The sequence below is a fragment of the Orycteropus afer genome, unplaced genomic scaffold (genome assembly GCF_000298275.1).
Source record: "Orycteropus afer afer isolate SDZICR_OR568_19922 unplaced genomic scaffold, OryAfe1.0 scaffold00280, whole genome shotgun sequence".
Taxonomy (NCBI): Eukaryota; Metazoa; Chordata; class Mammalia; order Tubulidentata; family Orycteropodidae; genus Orycteropus; species Orycteropus afer.
Window position 1 is genome coordinate 3,526,014 of NW_006921867.1, and position 5,426 is coordinate 3,531,439.

Consider the following 5,426-nt stretch of genomic DNA (forward strand, 5'->3'; position numbering starts at 1 on the left):
AATGGAAGAAATGACAAGGTAAAAGAACTGAACAGAAGATTTCAAAGAGCAAAACAAAGTCAATTATTATAATGAAATGTGCAAAGACCTGGAGTTAGAAAACCAAAAAGTGAAGAACACACTGGACATTTCTCAAGCTGAAAGAACTGAGGAAAAAAATAAGCCTTGAGTTGCAATTTTTAAAGATTCTATAGGCAAAATATTGCAAGATGCAGGGAACATTAAAAGAAGATGGAAGGAATATGGAGAGTCACTGTACCAAAGGAATTGGTCAATGTTCATCCATTTCAGGAGGTGGTATATGCTCAATAACCAATGGTATTGAAGGAAGAAGTCAAGGCTGCACTGAAGGAATTGGTGAAAAACAAAGCTCCAGGAATTGATGGAATATCCTCTGAGGTGTTTCAACAAATGGATGTTGTGCTGGAGGCACTCACTGCGTAATGCCAAGAGATTTGGAAGACAGCTACCTGGCCAACTAACTGGAAGAGATCCATATTTGTACCCATTACAAGAAAGGTGATCCCACAGAATGTGGAAATTAACAAACAATATCATTAATATCACATGCAAGTAAAATCTTACTGAGGATAATTAAAAAGTGACTTCAGCAGTATATTGACAGAGAACTTCCAGAAATGCAAGCTGGATTCAAAAGAGGACGTGGAATGAGAGATATCATTGCTGATGTTAGATGGATCTTGACTGAAAACAAAGAATACCAGAAAGATGTTTACTTATGTTTTCTTGACTATGCAAAGGCTTTCAATTGTGTGGATCATAACAAATTATGGAGAACATGGAGAAGAATGGGAATTCCAGAACACTTAATTGTATTCATGAGGAACCTAGACCAGGAGGCTGTCATTCTAACAGAACAAGGGTATACTGCATGGTTTAAAATCAAGAAGGAAGTGTGTCAGGGTTGTCTCCTTTCACCATACTTATTCAATCTTATGCTGAGAAGCTGGATTATATGAAGAATGTAGCATCAGGATTGGAGGAAGAATCATTAACAACTTGCTATATGCAGATGACAAACTTTGCTTGCGGATAGCGAGGATGACTTGAAGCATGCAGTGATGAAATTGAAGACTACAGTTGGCAGTATGGATTACACTTCAATATAAAGAAAACAAAAATCCTCACAACTGGATCAATAAACAGCATTATGATAAATGGAGAAAAGATTGAAGTTGTTAAGGACTTCATATTACTTGGTTCTACAATCAATACCAATGGAAGCCTCAGTCAAGACATCAGACAATGTATTGTGTTGGTCAAATCTGCTGCAAAAGACCTCTTTCGAGAGTTGAAGAGCAAAGATATTTCTTTGAAGATTAAGGTGTGCCTAACCCAAACCATGTTATTTTCAATCACCTCTTATGCCTGTGAGAGCTGGACAACGACTAAGGAAGACCAAAGAAGAGTTGATGCTTTTGAGTTGTGGTGTTGGTGAAGAATGCTGAGAGTACCATGGACTGCTAAAAGAACTAACAAATCTGTCCTGGAAGAATGGACAAATCTATCCTGGAGGAAGTGCAGCTGAAATGCTCCTTGGGAGCGAGAATGGCCAGACTTCTTCTCACCTATTTTGGTCATGTTGTCAGAAGGGACCATTCTCTGGAGAAAGGTATCACGCTTGGTAAAGTGGAGGGTTAATTAAAAAGGGGAAGGTCCTTAACAAGATGGATTGATACAGTGACTGCAACGATGGACTCAGGTATAGCAAAGATCATGCGGATGGCACAGGACCAGGTAGTGTTTCATTCTGTTGTACATAAGGTTGGTATGAGTCAGAGACAACTCGACAGCACCTAATGATAACAACAACATTCAGTGTGTAGGCTGAGCAAATAATCTAAGAAGCTGGATTATATGAAGAAGATTATTAGCATCAGGATTGGAGGAATACTCATTAACAATCTGCAATATGCAAATGACACAACCTTGCTTGCTGAAAGTGAAGAAGACTTGAAGTACTTACCAATGAAGATCAAATACTATACACTTCAGTATGGGTTACACCTCAAAATAAAGAAAATAAATTCTCATAACTGGGCAACATCATGAAAAATGCAGAAAAGATTGAAGTTGTCGATGACTTCATTTTACTTGGATCCACAATCAACACCAATGGAGGCAGCAGTCAAGAAATCAAAAGAAGTGTTTCATTGGGTAAATCTGATGCAAAAGATCTCTTTAAACTGTTAAAAAGCAATGATGTCACTTTGAGGACTAAGGTTTGCCTGATCCAAGTCATGGTATTTTCAGTCATCACATATGTATGCAAAAGCTAGACAATGAATAAGGAAGAAAAGAAAAAATGATACCTTTGAATTATGTTGTTAGTGAATAATATTGGATATTCCATGTACTGCCAGAAAAGTAAATAAATCTGTCTTGGACATAGCACAGTCAGAATGCTCCTTAGAAACGAGGATGGCAAGACTTCATCTCACTTATTTGGTCATGTTATCATGAGGGACCAGTCCTTGGGGAAGGGCATCATGCTTGGAAAAGTAGAGGATCAGTGATTAAGAGGAAGACCCTTGAGAAGATGGATTCACACAGTGGCTGTAAAAATGGCCTCTAGCATAGCAACAATTAGGAAGATAGCACCGGACCAGGCAGTCTTCATTCTGTTGCACATAGGGATACTGTGGGTCAGAACAAACTCAACAGCACCTAACTACAGCAAGACCAGTTTTTAGTCTATAAGTGAATTGTAAAAATAGGGTAAAATGTGAAACCTAACCCACATCTTTTACCATACACCTCTACCCATATCCCACCTGTTGGTACCTTATCTATTTTCAAACTTGAAGGGAGCTGCAGTGATAGGGAATACATTTACCAGTGTTCAACTAATCAAAGAGAATCGAGACATAAAGGCTAGATTAGGTTGGATGATCAAGAAGAAGCTCTCACGATGGTTACTCCCCATCCCAAATCATTCCATCACCATACAAATAAACTGTAGGACAAAAAAGGTAAACTTTTTTCTTATACCCCACTCTAGTTACTGCACTGTCTTTCATACCTTGGCTCCCCTTCAAAATGTTTCATATACAATTAACTTATTTATTTATTTTGGCTAAGCACAGCATAATTCTTAATAGTAAAGTCTCTGGAGTTTAATCAATAACAAAAACAGTGTGACTTTGAACAAGAAACTTAAGTTTTATTTGATTTAGTTTCCTTATTTGTAAAATGGAGATCATGGATGGTGGTTCACTCCTTGCTTTGCTATCAGTAGTGAGTGAATACATATAAAATACTTAACATATTTGCTGAAATTAATAAGTACACAGTAACTCATGATTATTTGTTTTAATGTATAATGTTAAATTTTGCTAAATGTCATTTAACTATAATAGTAATTATTATTTCTCAACTTTCCCTTTTCTTCCCTTCCCCTGTATTCTACTTCCCAGAGGCAATCACTTATTTCCTTTAACTCTTTCTTCAAGTAGTTACTTCCCCATTATTAGAAGGAAAAAAAATTATAATAATATCTTTTGATTTATTCTTTTTTCAAAGTACTGATTGATTTCCTATAGTTGTTGATGACAATTTAAACTCTCTTTGGCCCACCACCTTCTTTTTCTCCATTGTCCCCATTTTATGACAATTTAATTAAATTCATATTCAGTTATTTTTATTAATACTATGTAATTATATTCCCTGTAGATCCAAGTTGTTTTATTCCATTATTATCAAACTTTAGTTTTCCTGTCAGTTAATAATAGCTTCATTTAGAATGTTTCATGTTCTTCATATTTTTAATTAAATCTTATTAACACCATGCAGAATGTTACAATATCATAAAGAAGTTATGTAAAATGTTTCTTGATATAAGTTTTCATTAGTTTAACTTACTAAGTAATTAATCAATTCCATTCTTTTGAAGCTCTCTATTTTTTAGTTTTGATTTGTTAGCATTATAACATTGTTTTTTATATTTTTCTCTCTTTATCTCATTTGACATCTATAATTGTATATAATTTTAAATTGCAAAACATTTTTATTTTTTGCCAACTAGTGATCAATTTTCCCAACAGTATCTACTACAGTGCATTCTTTTGCCAAATGATTTGTAGTGCCCCCTATACAATAAATCAACTGAATTTATGTGCATATATCTGCCTTTGAACTTTCATTTTTTAAAAAATATTTCTATTTGAAATATTTATAGCTGCTCAAGTAGTTACAAAATATAGTACAGAGTCATTTCTACCCTTCATCCTTCATTAGCTTGCCCTTCATTGGCCTTTTCTCTGTGCTTTCACTAATAGTTTAGTCTACGTTCTTTCTAGAGCTAAATAAAGGCTTACCTCATTTTACTGCATTTCATTTATTGCACCTTGCGGGTATTGTATTTTTGACAAAATGAAAGTTGTGGCAACTCTACATTGAGCAAGAATATTGGAGCCGTTTTTCCAACAGCATGTGCTCACTTAGTGACTCTGTGTCCCATTTTAGTAATTCTCACAATATTTCAAATTTTTTCATTACACTATTGCACACTTAATAGACTAAAGTCTAGTGTAAATATAACATTTATGTACACTGGGAAACCAAAAAAATGGTGTAACTTGTTTTGCGATATTCACTTTATTGTGACATTCCCTTTATTGCAATGGTCTGAAACCAAACTCTCACTGTCTCAGAGGTATACCTGTACCCGTCTTTGTGGATTTTGTTGCTTTTATAAATAGTATCCTATTCTATTATTCTTTATATATAGTTTTACTGATGCAGAGGAAATTTTTTAATTAAATTGATTTTATATTCAACACATACTTAGCTCTCTTATTAATTCTAAAACCTTGCCTGTGGTTTCTCATATTTTCTTTGTAGATTATCATAATATGTGAAAAACTGACAGGATTTTTCCTTCTAATCCCTATATTTGTTTGTTGAATAGTTAAAACTATGTCAAGGAATAATGTTGGTAGAAACCATCCTTGATTTGTTCCTCATTTTAAAGCTAGTATCTCTAAAGTTTGTCCACTGAGCATGATGTTTGCTGTAGAACTTTGGTATATAACTTTATCAGATTAATGAAATTCTCCTTGATTCAGAGTATCATGAGGATTTTTTAATTGAGATAGTTGCAACATTTCTCCTTGAAACTATATTACAGTGAATTAATTCATAGATGTCCTGATACTGAGACTACATAGATTTTCTGATGCATTCCTGAGAAAAACTTTACTTGAAAATATAGTTATTGAATTTTATTATTAAGTTCAATTAACTAAGATATTTTTTCTATGTTTATAAGTGAAGTATTCATATCATTTTATTTTCTTTAACTGCCTTTGAAGTGGGAGCTCTGGTAGCATAGTGCCTAAGGCACTTGACTGCTAACCAGAAGGCTGGCAGTTCAAACCCACCAGCCACTCCTTGGAAGGAAGGTT